The sequence below is a fragment of the Callithrix jacchus genome, chromosome 10 (assembly GCF_049354715.1).
Source record: "Callithrix jacchus isolate 240 chromosome 10, calJac240_pri, whole genome shotgun sequence".
Lineage (NCBI taxonomy): Eukaryota > Metazoa > Chordata > Mammalia > Primates > Cebidae > Callithrix > Callithrix jacchus.
Genome location: NC_133511.1, coordinates 85,560,056 through 85,574,134, shown reverse-complemented (window position 1 = coordinate 85,574,134; position 14,079 = coordinate 85,560,056). Strand labels below are relative to the sequence as shown.

Here is a 14,079-nt window from a genome sequence, read left to right as displayed (position 1 = left end):
AGGAGCCAAAGTACGTCTAATGGAAGAGACAGCATGCGGCCTGGTGCATGAAAGCCGCCCACAAGTGAGCATCTGAGGCTGGGAAATCCTGGGCAATTTACCAGGCCCTTGGTTTTTCCCCCTTGGCAAAGAGAGGGAAATAACTTGCTTTAGCGGGTTGCTTTGAGGTCATAAAAATGGTCATAAAGCATTTTCCCAGATTCAAAGTCCGGGTTTGCAAAATGCTCTTGAACTCAGCCATGAGAAGGGTAATCAGAGAAGAAGTTGGGACTTTGCAGAATTCCCAGAAAGCAGTCTGAGAATGTAAAAAATCTTCATTACTTCTCCATGCTTCTTATAGCTGAGTCTGGTCCAGAAAGGGGGAGGAAGCCCAGTACTAAATCAAAGCAACTACAAAGATATTCAAAACAGTACCATGCTATTTAGCACAATTATATGCTATCCTATTCTCCAAAGTCACCTCTCCCACTGGATAATAAATTCTCACAGGATATGAAATTTGTCTGTCTCTCATCAAGACCTGTTGACTAACTCATTTTTGTGATAAGACTTAAATATATCATCTCTACACCAACTAGTCTAATTTTCTTCTCTTTTTTCTGAGTGCTTTGACTCAAGTCAACAAACATGTACTGAATATATACTATGGGACAGGCAGTATGCCATGTACACATTCTGGCTACTTCTATAAGCTACAATAATTATAATGGCTAAAAACAGCATCAGTCTCTTAGACGTGGGAGTGGAAGGGGAGAATCAAACCTTCCCTTCCTGAAGATTTGAGAAGGTCAAAGAACAATCTTGGGATTTCTACTACTTGCTTAAAATCTGTTTATTTTAATCATTTAGTATTCATAAACTATGACATAATTAGGAACCATTCATCCATTCAACAGTGATTTCTTGGGCATCTACTCTTACATCTACAGATAGCTGTATCTATCTGATCTGGCAAAAATCTGCAGGCAGCATGCTAACAGCACTGAGAAGCTAAAGAAGAAAACTGGCTTCTTACTGATTTTATTGGTAGAATAACTCCAGAGGTCTGCTGCTACCAGTTTTAAACTCGAGAAATGGTGTCACTCTTCCTTATGAAAAATGAAGAGATTCATTTGCTGATTTAGTCAAGTAAATGAACATTTACTAAGCACCTATCTTGTGCCTGGCAGTGGGGCTGCATCAAAAGCATTACAGCAGGATTCCTGCCCTCATGAGGGCCAGCAATATTTCAAGAAGACAGCCAGTTACTAAATGTGATAGGTTTTATGAAGGGATAAAAAGTGGGACTCAGATTTTGCAGGGGGTACCTATATGAGACAGAGGGATCAGGGAAGGTCTCTGTGAAGGAGCTCCACTAAGGTAGAGTCCTGAGGAATAACAGCCAGTCAAGTAAAAAGAAGAGAGAAGAGAATTTCAGGGCAAGGAAACACAGGCAAATATCTCCAGGTGAGAAGGGGCTTGGTGAGTTCAAGGAACCAGAAGAAGAATGGTGCCACTGAGGCCCAGTGAGCAACCAAAGGAGGTACAGGAGAAAGAGGGAAGGGAGGAAAAGAAGGAAGGGAGCAGACTGAAATGTGCTCAAAGCAGCAGACTGGCACGGTGTCATTTCTTTTTTGATACCTCTCTGGTGCTGTATGGAGAACAAACTGGAAGCAGGTAATAGTGAAACTATGGAGACAAGTTAGGAGATTATGGCAGTTCTCTACTTGAAGGGCAAAGGTGTCTTCGCCTAAGAGATGAGAAGTTGCTGAATTTTAGATCTACTGGGGAGGCTCAAACAGAAGCATTTGCTATTAGAATGAAGGAATGCAGAAGAGGAGGACTCAAGGATGACGTTTCAAGCTCTGGCTTCTGCAGCTGGTTAAGTGGTGGGACCATTTTCTACAGTTCTCAACCAAGGGCATTGTTTCCCCCTTGGGGACATCTGGAAACTTCTGGAGACATTTTTGATTTTCATGACTGGGGGTTGCTACTAAACATTCTACAGTGAGTAGAAGCCAGGGATGCTGCTAAACATCTTGCAATGCACACATGAGCCCCCAAGAACAAATGGTCATCTGGCCCCAACTGTCAAAACTGCTGAGGCTGGCTGGGCATGGTGGCTGTAATCCCAGCACTTTGGAAGGCTGAGGTAGGAGAGTCATGAGGTCAGGAGTTCAAGACCAGCCTGACCAACACGGTGAAATCCCATCTCTACTAAAAATACAAAAATTAGCCGGGCATGGTGGAACATGCCTGTAATCCCAGCTACCAGGAGGGCTGAGGCAGGAGGATCGCTTGGACCCAGGAAGCGGAGGTTGCAGTGAGCCAAGATCATGCCACTGCACTCCAGCCTGGGCAACAAGAGCAAAACTAGTCACACACACACACACACACACACACACACACACAAGTGCAGAGGCTGAGAAACCCCGATTTACAGAATTAGGAAGACTGAGGTGGGGGAATGTTTTAGGGGTTACTTAGCACTGCATCTGGAATATAATACATTTGAAATATTCATGCTAAGTTGGGCTTGGAACCACACTGCTCAGAATGGAGAAAGTAACATGTGGGACTGGCATCCAGTTTTTTTCGAGGAAGAGAGAGGGCATGTGCTCTCTCTGAGCCAGGAAAAACTAGCTACTCATGAACCTCTCCTGCTAGCTAAATTATGAAAGAAATCTCATAAAATCAGGAAAATATGGCTCTTTATATTGCCATGCACCTTATTTATGACTCTCTCTTTCTCCCACTCTAAGTTTTGCCTATTCTTTCAGCCCAGCTCCAAGTCCAAGATTTGGGAGGCTTCCCAAAGGACACCCATCCTTCCTGGGTTTGAATTCAGAGGAGATGACTTTTCCAGCACCTCTCTAGGTTTACTATCATGCTATCACATACATACCTCTTAAAGACTTCTGACATCCCTGTGAGAAAAGGATTCCATCAATCTTCCAGATAGAGAAATAAAAGCTCAGACAAATTAAGCAACTTGCCCAGGGTCACAATGATTTGTACAAAGTTCTTTATGTTTCTAAAATCAATGAGTTACACAAGTGGCCTCCCTCTGATCTCCAACAGTGCTTAATCTACAGCCTTTGGATAATTTATTTTCTTTTTTTTTTATTGTACTTTAGATTCTGGGGTACGTGTGCAGATCATGCAGGGTTGTTGCATAAGTACATACATGGCAAGATGGTTTGCTGCCTCCATCCCGCCGTCACCTGTATCTGGCATTTCTCCCCATGTTATCCCTCCCCAATCTCCCCAAGCCTTGCTGTCCCTCCCCTAGCCCTGCCCCCAACCAGACTTGGAGAACTTCCCCAACCTAGCAAGGCAGGCCAACATTCAAGTCCAAGAAATACAGAGAACACCACAGAGATATTCCTCAAGAAGAACAATCCCAAGGCACATAAATTGTCAGATTCACCAGGGTTGAAATGAAGGAAAAAATTCTAAGGGCAGCCAGAGAGAAAGGTCGGGTTACCCACAAAGGGAAGCTCATCAGGCTCACAGCATATCTTTCAGCAGAAACCCTACAAGTCAGAAGAGAGTGGAGGCCAATATTCAACATCCTTAAAAAAAAGAACTTTCAACCTAGAATTTCATATCCAGCCAAACTAAGCTTCATAAACAAAGGAGAAATAAAATCCTTTACAGACAAGCAACTGCTGAGAGATTTCATCACCACCAGGCCTGCCTTAAAAGAGCTCCTGAAAGAAGCACTAAACATGGAAAGGAACAACCAGTACCAGCCACTTCAAAAACGTACCAAATGGTAAAGACCATCAACACAATGAAGAAACTGCATCAACTAATGGGCAAAACAACCAGCTAGCATCAAAATGGCAGGATCAAATTCATGCATAACAATACTAACCTTAAATGTAAATGGACTAAATGCCCCAATCAAAAGACACAGACTGGCAAATTGGATAAAAAGTCAAGACCCATCAGTGTGCTGTATTCAGGAAACACATCTCATGTGCAAGGACACACATAGGCTCAAAATAAAGGGATGGAGGAGGATTTACCAAGAAAATGGAGAGCAAAAAAAAAAAAAAAAAAGCAGGAGCTGCAATCCTAGTCTCTGATAAAATGGACTTTAAACCAACAAAGATCAAAAGAGACAAAGAAGGGCCTTCGGATGATTTCTACATCTGCTTTAGAATGCAGCACTCCACCAGGTGCAGTTGCTCATGCCTGCAATCCCAACACTTGGGGAGGCTAAGGCAGAAGGATCAGGAATTCAAGACCCAGCCCAGGCAACATGCTAGAACCCAGGAATTCAAGACCAGTCCAGGCAACATGCTAAGAACCCATCACCAAAAAAATAAGATAAAATAAAAATTAGCCAGGCATGTTAGAGTGTACCAATAGTCCCAGCTACTCAGGAGGCTGAGGCACTAGGAGCCCTGAGCTCAGGAGTTTGAGGTTGCAGTGAGCTATGATCATGCCATAAACTGCACTCCAGCCTAGGCATCAGAGCAAGATGTTATCTCAAAAAAAAAAAAAAAAAAAGCTGTAATCTGGCACCCAGAGTGGCTATCATATAGTTCTTCTTTTTCTTTTTTCTTTCTTTTTTTCTTTTGAGATGGAGTTTCCCTCTTGTTGCCCAAGCTGGAGTGCAACAGTGCAATCTCTGCTCAAGGCAACCTCCGCCTCCCAGGTTCAAGTGATTCTCCTGCCTCAGCCTCCCGAGTAGCTGGGATTACAGGCATGCGCCACCACACCTGACTAATCTTGTATTTTTAGTAGAGATGGGGTTTCTCCATGTTGATCAGGCTGGTCTTGAACTCCTGACCTAGGGTGATCTGCTCTGCCTTGGCCTCCCAAAGTGCTGGGATTACAGGCATGAGCTATCATGCCCAGCCCAGTTCTTCTTTTTTTTTCCAGCTTTTTAAAAGATATGAGGTCTTGTTATGTTGTCCAGTGTAGTGGCTATTCACAGGCACAATTATAGCACACTATAGTCTTCAACTCCTGACCTCAAAACATCCTCCCAACTCAGCATCCAGCACCTCCCTCCACCTCCCCAGGAGCTGAGACTACAGATGCATGCTACCACACTCAGTTTAGCACACAGTTCTTGCTGGGTAATTTATAGAAGTGTCTTCCCTCTAGTCCAGCCTCCCTAGCCAGTATGTTGAGAACTAGACAGCAGAGAGCTATGTAGGGAAGGAAGGGAACTCCTCCCCTTTTCCCTCTCTCCCAAGATCCCACTTGGATTCCCCAATTAAAAGCATCATCAGTATTTCTGGCCTCCTTCTCCACACCCAAGTCACTCTCCCACAGGAGAAGCTGTATCTAATCTGACCTGGCAAAAATCAGTACTATTATGGGGCCCAACTTATCAGTGGGGTGACTGTGTTTAAAGGGACAAATGAAGCTGTATGCGAGCTCAATAACCTTACAGTAAACAACCCCACGTTTTACATGATTCAACTTTGCATCACATTGAAACACTGAAATGGTAACTTTACCATTGTTCCCTTAATTGAACACTTAGTGTGTGCCAGGAGCTGTGTTGTTTCTGGGGATACGACTTGAGTCTGGAGACTCAAGTGCTAGCCTCCCAGTGCTTATGCTATAGCGGGTGTCTGCAGAGAGTCAAGATAAGCTGAGAGCCAGGTGATAGCATGGAATAGTGGACTCTAACCACAACTTCCACTGCGAAGACATAACAGGCTTAGCAGCTGAAACATCTTGGAACTGCAATGTAGATGGCCTTGAAACACTAATTGCCTCTTTGAAGAAGTCTATTTCAATTGTACATTAATCTCCACATTTTTATAATCTAAAATTCTTCTGGGAATTAAGTAAAGAAGATAATTCAATAAACTCCAAATTCCTAACTTTGACCTTTTCTTCTTTTTTGACCAATTTGGTTATCTAAGAAGGTCTATGAACAGAACTTTTTCCCTGCTTACTGGTCTAAGGTAGGTGTGCAGTCATCCTTTACTGACTTTACTGCTATCATCTAAAGCATCTTGGGAAGGAGAAAGGGCAGAGAGCATGTAGCATGTATTCAGGAAACACAATGTAAAAGAAACCTTTTTGTCCCCAAGTTATCTGGGGTTGAAAATCCATTTATTCAAATAAGGGCCCCTTTGAGACAAAATACACTTAAATCTGGAATAGTATCTAACAAGAGAGACAGTGAGACAACTTCTAAGGACTGAAAACTACCATGTCTATAGCTCCCACTCCTCCCCAATAGAGTGGCCAGACATTATTCTGTGGAGAAAACATTTACTACTGCAGTTAGTGTTTAAAAAAAAAAAAAAAAAAAAGCCAACTGACGCAATAAACTCAGCTCATTTAATTTCAAAACATGAACTCATGGCTATCTCAGGAAATATCACCTTACTCTTTAGATTAAATGTTATCCCAAGTCTAGGAGGCATTCAACATCCAGAAAGTAATATACTTTAGTTGGCTTCTCCAGGCTCAAGTTTCACCAAAACAAGTTTCGTACAAAGATTAGCCAAGTACCAGGTAATGGGATATGGCAGGGTTACGTCATCTGTGGCCCATTTCCAAAGAAACATGGCCTTTCCAGGTGGAATTCTATGTGCTCTCTCTTTCTCACTCTTTTTAATCTTTGCTTCACCGGTTATCAGGTTGGTTAAGGACAGATGCATTGAAATAGGCTGCAGGCCATAAGGCCCTGGGCAAGTCATTTCAGCTCCCTGGGTCTTTCCTTCCTCTACTGTGAAGTAGATTGTTTCGGGCCACTTGTCATGGGGCCTCTTCTTGAACTAATTAACATTCCAAGATTCTTAGTCCTGGACTCTACTTTCCAAACTCTTCCTGTGGCTGTCATAGCATGAAATCCTCTACCTGATTGGTAACATTTAAACACTGTGTGAGTTTTACATTCTGTAAGAATGAGTGGAGGCAACTACCTGGCAGATGAAGTCAGCTCATCTCCCACGTCCACTACTCAGCTAAATTTCCAATCCTAACATTAATCCACCCTGTATATCCTCAACCTCTTCCCAGGCACAGAGATGAGAAAAAGAGTGATTCTCACTCTTGAGCTGATGATGATGATGATGAATTTTTGTTGACTGTTTATGAGGTGTTGGGTCCTGTACTGAGTGCTTTACTTTCATTATCTCATTTAATCCTTACAAAATCCCTATTAGGTGTGCATAACAAATGAGGAAACTGAGGGACAAACAGGTACAATAACCAAATGAATATTCCAAGATCTCATAGATAGCGGTGGAACCTGGGATTTGAATCTAGGTCTGTCTGACACCATACTCTCTCTTATACTTGGAGTGATCAAGTGCAACTATAAATGCAACTTACTCTGCCCAAGACAGAATCAATTTACAACTCTATCTCAACTATCAATTATTAAAGGGAATGCAATTATCGTTAGTACTCCCTTTCACTCTCAGAAGTATCTTGGTTTGGATAATAAACTGAATATTCACCTGGTATAATGCCTCTCTCAGGAGTATCAATAATGATAATGATGATGATGATTGTTACACAACATTCATGTCACTTTTGCAATAAAGCCCCTCTTGACCATCCTACATTAAAGGTAACCTCCACCATCCTGCCTACCCTTCTCATCCTGCTATATTTTTCTTAAAAATTAATCACCATAAAAAGTAGTATGTTTTGCTTATCATCTCGTTCTTCCAGTAAAATATAGGTGCAAAACTCTTCTTGTTGTTTATTCATATATTCCCTAGTTCCTAGAAGAGGTTTCATAAATACATGTTGAATAGATTAGGGTAACATCATCATCATCATCAGTATAACAATGGCTAACATTTACTGAGCACTTACTATGTGCTTGGATGTTGCTCTAAATACATATGTCTTATCGAACAACCCCAACAATCTTGAATTTGGAATGATTATCATCATAATTTTACAGATGAAGAAACTGAGGCTCAGAGAAATAAAGCAATATTCTCCCCCCGTCACACAGACCATTGGCAGAGCTGGAAGGGAATGTGGGTTGACTGTCCCTAGTATCTATGCATGAAGCCACTGTTCAAAGTCTGATAGCAAAGGTAGCATATCCACAAGCAGCTCAAAGACTTAGGGAATCCAAGGAGGGTTCACACTACTGCCTGTCAAGGCCTAAAAGCCCTCCCTTTTAATAAGTTGGGGATGGCTTCTTAAAAGAAAGGAGACTCAATCTGAGCTTCAAATCATGAGGTGATACATGGACAGATGGAAGAAGCATGAAACTAGAAAATCACCGGGCCAACCATGCTGGTTAGAATGAACAGTTTCTACGTGGAAGCTCTGCAGAAGCAGACCTAAAACACTGCTATCATCTAAAGGGTCCTGAATGCCACAAAGGAGCTGGGCTGCATCCACCAGTAGGCAGGATCCCACAAAAGGTTGAAACAATGTCATCAATAGCCTTGAATCCTGACACTTCGCATTGGGAATAATGCCAGAAAAACAGGCAGAGCTACAGCTGTGAAACAAGACTCGCCCCTGGACCCTCGACAAACATACACACCTTCTTAAGACCAGGAAACATACTGGAGCTGGTAAATCCCATTTAAGGCACTTTGCTTTCCTATAGATTCATTTGTGCTACAGATCCTATCATGTTCCCAGTGAGCACACAGCTCATCTCTCACTATGACAAAAATAATGTATAATGCAGGCGCTTTCCCTTGTCCCACTCAACAGTGTTATGACCAGACATACTATTTTTGGTCACAAGGGCAATCCTCTACCACCTCCCAACCCACCCAAATATCTCCATCATACCTTCTTGTTATTCTGTTTAAACAATATCTGTCAACTCATTCTAACCCTTCACTCTGTCACCCATTCTTAGTGGTAGATCAGGGTCTTCCACTGCTTTTCCACCTCCCTTATATCAGAGCCAGCATTTCTGTAACAACATCTGAATCAAAAAGAACAACCCTTGGGAATAGCACCTGGGTCACCCAGGCCAGATCTCTGGCTGGCAGCTGGATAGATGATGGCATGATCCTGAAGTCTTAGAAACCCTGAAAGAAAAGCTTAGCCACATGCCTTCTGGGTGGCTGGCATTATATTACAGAAGCCAGAAACAAAACTATTTATTTATTTATTTATTTTTTGCTGGCTTCACACAAAAACAATTGCATAAGCAGTGCAAGGACTGCCAGGTCACCAAGGGATCAATTATAAATTTCTACTTTTCTATTAACACAAAAATGAAGGAAAATGTGTTATCTCAAAATGTCATTAAGAGGAAGCCACTTACTAATCTCAGAGGCTCTCTCTTCTCCCCTCCCAATATTCCCTTCTTTATTTTCCTAATAATTAACCAAAGTCAAAATCTTCCTCACATGCTTTGGTTTCAATTCAGAAAAGTACATGAAGGCCATAATGGCTCATTACCCACAGCTGAAATGCATATGGAAATGTTCCTGTGTATTTCAACCTGCTTTCTCAAGGAAAGAATAGAATTTCTTACCCTTGAGATTTTGGGAATTAGCAGAAAATGGACATGATTTCAGTGCCTGGGAGATGGTCAAATCTATGCCAGTTACAATTAGTGGAAAGCAGGTGAAAGTCCTAGAAGTCCCTGAGAGTGGAAAGGACTGATATTTTCTAGAGGAAGCTGGCAGTACCTTCAGGTGAATGTTAACGAGCTTAAGTCAGGAAGAAAAGCAGAAGCTGTTAAGATGAGAATCAGTCTGTACATGTAAAGAGCTGAAGCGAACTGATGATGTGTTAATTAGCTTGATAGTGGGAATGATTTCATAATGTATGCATATATCCAATCATCACATTGTAGATCTTAAATATATATAATTTTTATTAGGCAATTAAGCCTCCATAAAGTTAGGGATTAAAAATAAAAAGCTAAAGGAGCACCTGGGAGCCTAGGCACTCTGCAGGGACCACGGCATCCTGGCCTTTGGGAGGGAGCAGTACAATACAGGGAGGCAGACAGAGCCCTTTAACCCACTGACCTCTTTTAATCTGCTTGTTAGCCCAGCCGCAGACAGGCCCAGGGGGTCTTTGACCAATGCCTCTCTGGGGAAAGGTCAGAGGTCAGGGGCACATTCCCTCATCATCATTATTCTCAATTATTCTTCATGCAGAGCCACTTTCTCCTTGCTTTTGAGGAAGAGCTCCCATAAGTGTTTTCCAAGACGCTGAAGGGTGATAACCCAACCCATTCCCACTATCCTCCCTCGCAGGATCTCCCTGATCAAAGGGGCTACGATGAGATTGCAGTGAACAGAGAGGCCACTCAGAGAGAGAACAACAGCAGTGAGCACATTCATGCAGACTCACCTCAGCAGCAGGCCCTGCAGTGCTCTAGGAGGCATCCAGTGTGTCAGATAAAGCAGTTCAAGGCACAGCCTTTGCCTTCAGACAAAGCAGCACTTCTACAGTTACTAGTTCTGGACTCTTAGGCAAGCCATTTAACTTTCTGAGCCTTAATTTCCTCATCTGAATGGGGATAATAATAGTTTTTATTTCTGAGGGTTGTAGAAAAGGTGAAATCGAATCCTGCATGTAAAGCTCAAAGTAAAAGTTCAATGCATGTTAGCTATTAATATGATTTTAGTAATTTAAAAAAATATTTCCTTGATGATAAATGTACTATATGAGCATTGTACAAAATTTAGAATATAAGGAAAAGTATAGACAAAACAAAAAAATCCTGGTAGCTTTCCCCAAGAGTTTGGCACTATTAACTTTTGGGAGTGTTTCCGCTGGGTCTTTTCTCTGTGTGTGGAGAAATGCACACACTACTGGTTCACCTGTCATCATAAGAGCAATATTCACTGCCCACTTACTAATTGCAGAACGCTGAGCTCAAATCAGATACATTTTTTTCCCCTAATTTTTACTCTAATTCTGTGAGGCACTGTAGTCTCCATTTACAACAAGAAAATCAAAGATCAAAGAGGCGAAGCAACTGGCCCACATCACAGGGCAGCAGCTCCTTTCCAGAGCTCTGGCTGCAGGTCTCTCTGACTGGACAACCTGCACTCTGGGCATTAGCACAGGCTGCCAGGGGCACCTCTCTCAGAGCCTTTCCTCTCACCATTCTTGGGCTCTACCACTCATCAAAGAATACCAGCTGCTCCAGAAGTGGCCTCACTGTTTCTCCTTGCTCTGCCAAAGAATCTAAAAGAAGGGAACTGGGGCAGGGAGGGAAGGTGTTAAGAATGTCAGCACCTGGTGGCTCACACCTATAATCCCAGCACTTTGGGAGGCCGAGACTGGTGGATCACAAGGTCAAGAGATTGAGACCATCCTGGTCAACATGGTGAAACCCCATCTCTACTAAAAATACAAAAATTAGCTGGGCATGGTGGTGCACGCCTGTAGTCCCAGCTACTCGGGAGGCTGAGGCAGGAGAATTGCTTGAACCCAGGAGATGGAGGTTGCGGTGAGCCGAGATACACGCCATTGCACTCCAGCCTGGGTAACAAGAGCGAAACTCCGTCTCAAAAAAAAAAAAAAAAAAAAAAGAATGTCAGCACCACCACAGAATGTTCTGTGGCTGTGCCCCAAGCTTATCCCCTCCCAATGGGTGCTTTGAGCCTGGGCAGTCACCTCCTCTCACTTTCATCAAAGGCCTGTGACCCAGTCAGATGGGATTTGGACAGATGTAGGATCTACCAGCTACTGCCTTCTCTCCTAGGTGGGCAGGTGCATTTCTGCCATTCCCCTGCAGAGATAACATATAGAGATGCAAGTCTGACCTCTCATTACTTGGGCCTTATTTTTTATCCAATTGTCTTAAAACAGAACATGAAGCAAGACCATCTACAAAAATCATCTGCAAGCAAAATTCTACTATTCAAACAAAACAATGAATTTTCAAGCTGTGGGTTAACTGATTTCACCTTTATTGAAGTGCATCAATGATAAAAGTTCAGGCACCCACCTCTGGCCCCAGGCCCCATTCTGGGGTGGTTATTCACACACAATTGACTGCCAAGATGTTCCCAGGGAGCTCCTTCCTGCTGAGGGCCACTAATGATTCAAAGGTAAGAAAGGTTTGTTTTCCCAGAGCCTGTTAGAAGACCCAATCATTCACCCAACAGTACAACGTAGAGTGGAGACAGAGATTATGTCTCATTTACCATTGAAGAAAATAATGATAGTTCCCATTAAATAGACAAATATGCTTCAAACTCTATCCTGGATCATGTTCCTATATTATCTCATTTCATCTTTTCACAGCCTGGGGAAAGAGAGTTGTGAAACAGCCTTTTACAAAAGAGGAAAACTGATTCAGGGATTAGTAAGTAGCAAGGCTAGAATTCAAACCAAGAATCATCTGCAAGCAAAATCTTTCACAACAAACAGACACCAAGGCTGTGCTCTGCACAAAAGACACAATAAGTAACTGATAAATTGATTAATTGATATGTGAATGAACAAAAAGCAAACTAATGATATGTCAGCTAATGATGTATCAAGTGGTTCCTAGGATTCACAGAAAAGCTGAGGCTCATCATTGAGGATATCTGAGACAATCCAGATGCCAAGATCCAGTCATGCCTCTTCCTATATGGGCTCTGGGGCAGTGGGGTGTACTGGACAAAAACTGCTACTCCCTTGGGGTTTCCCAGTTGCTTGAGCTCCTCTAGCCCCTCCTCCACCTCATGGGAAGGGGGTACTTTGGTGGACCATAACTACCTTGGTGGTCCTCACAGTTAATTTGAAAAGTGAGACAGCTCTAAAGATTCAGGCAGACCCAATAAAGGCTGACCTCTGACCGGTGTTGAGGAAAGCTCCCTCCACAGACTAATGGGGCAGCAATACTGGAATGGAGAAGACATCTCAGCCCTTACCAGGGCCACCTGCCACCAAGCTCCAGAAGCCATCCCCTGGGAGGCTCCATGTTTTCCCTGCCTGGCAAATTATTCTTTTTCTTCTTTTTAAAAAAGCATTTAGGACTGGCAACCTGACCCTATGCAGTTCAGATTAGGACCCAGCTTTCCTATGCTGCCTGTTAGAGTGGCATCTCAGGTACAGCTTGGAGAGAAATTACATGAAACTCTGGCCTCTTCTACACCAGTCTGGTTGGAGAAAGATTCCAGGAAAGGATTAAGGAGCTAGAATCATGGTATAGTACAGCAAAGGTGCACAACGTCTGCTAATGTTACAGCACATTAAACGAAGTTGTAAAATAGTAGCTTAAAGTTAGGCAGGCCAAACATAACACAAGAAGTATGAAAAGCAAGGTGCCATTTTTCCAACAAATAAGTTCATTATATGAATACTCAGCTTTAGTTGATTTAATATCTTGGTATCCAATGTAGCTGCTGTGATTTTTTTTAGTAGCATCTTTAAAGAGCTCACACCAGTAATTATGATTCCAGTTTATTAATAATACCTATTTCTTATTGAATTCTTATTATATGCCAGGCAATCTACAAATACGATTTCTTACCCTGGCACTAGTTCTACAAGGTGGGAATTTGCCCCATTTTACTGAGGAGGAAACTGACATCCAAGGGTGTTAACCGACTTGGCCATAGCACTGGCTGACTTTAATGGGGGAATTATGGTCCCCGCCAGTTGAAACTATCCGATAAAAAAACAATTCACAAAAGCAAAACCCAGAGATTTCCGATCACATTTCCTCATTGAGATGGAGAAACAACTCAGGCTTCTTTGGGCAGCGAGGAAAATCCTTCTATCATCAGCTCTCCCGGGAGTGATGGGCGGTTATTTTTGAAAACGGAGGAGGGAAAAAGTACCTGCAGCCTGGATGGTTCTTTGCAAGCTTGAAAGAGAGCTAAGCCATTGTGAGAGGCGGGAGAAAAGGAGGACGCGGTACATACTCACTCGGGGCTCGTGTTTTCCCCGCAAATAAGCCAAACCGCAATAGAGATCAACCGCTGTGTGCACCCCAAAGTAGCAAGGCACAATGGGGGCTTGGGGGAGGCAAACCACGCTGTCTCGGGACCAGCTGTGAGGGTGAAGATCTACTTGTAGGAGACAATCCCAGCGTGTGCAAACCAAGAGAGCTCCAGGAATTCGTAGGTGGAAGGGACAGAGAGATAATGCAGCCCAGTCCCAGCCCACTTCAATCACTCACAACCACAGACATACACACACATCGACTTTCGTGGTTTA

The 14,079-nt window shown here is 42.9% G+C and overlaps 1 protein-coding gene across 12 annotated transcripts in view; it reads right to left on the bottom strand.

Moving 5' to 3' along the window:
• Nucleotides 1–14,079, bottom strand: part of NAV2 (neuron navigator 2) — a 768,760-nt gene that overhangs the window by 328,382 nt on the left and 426,299 nt on the right. The window lies entirely within an intron of this gene.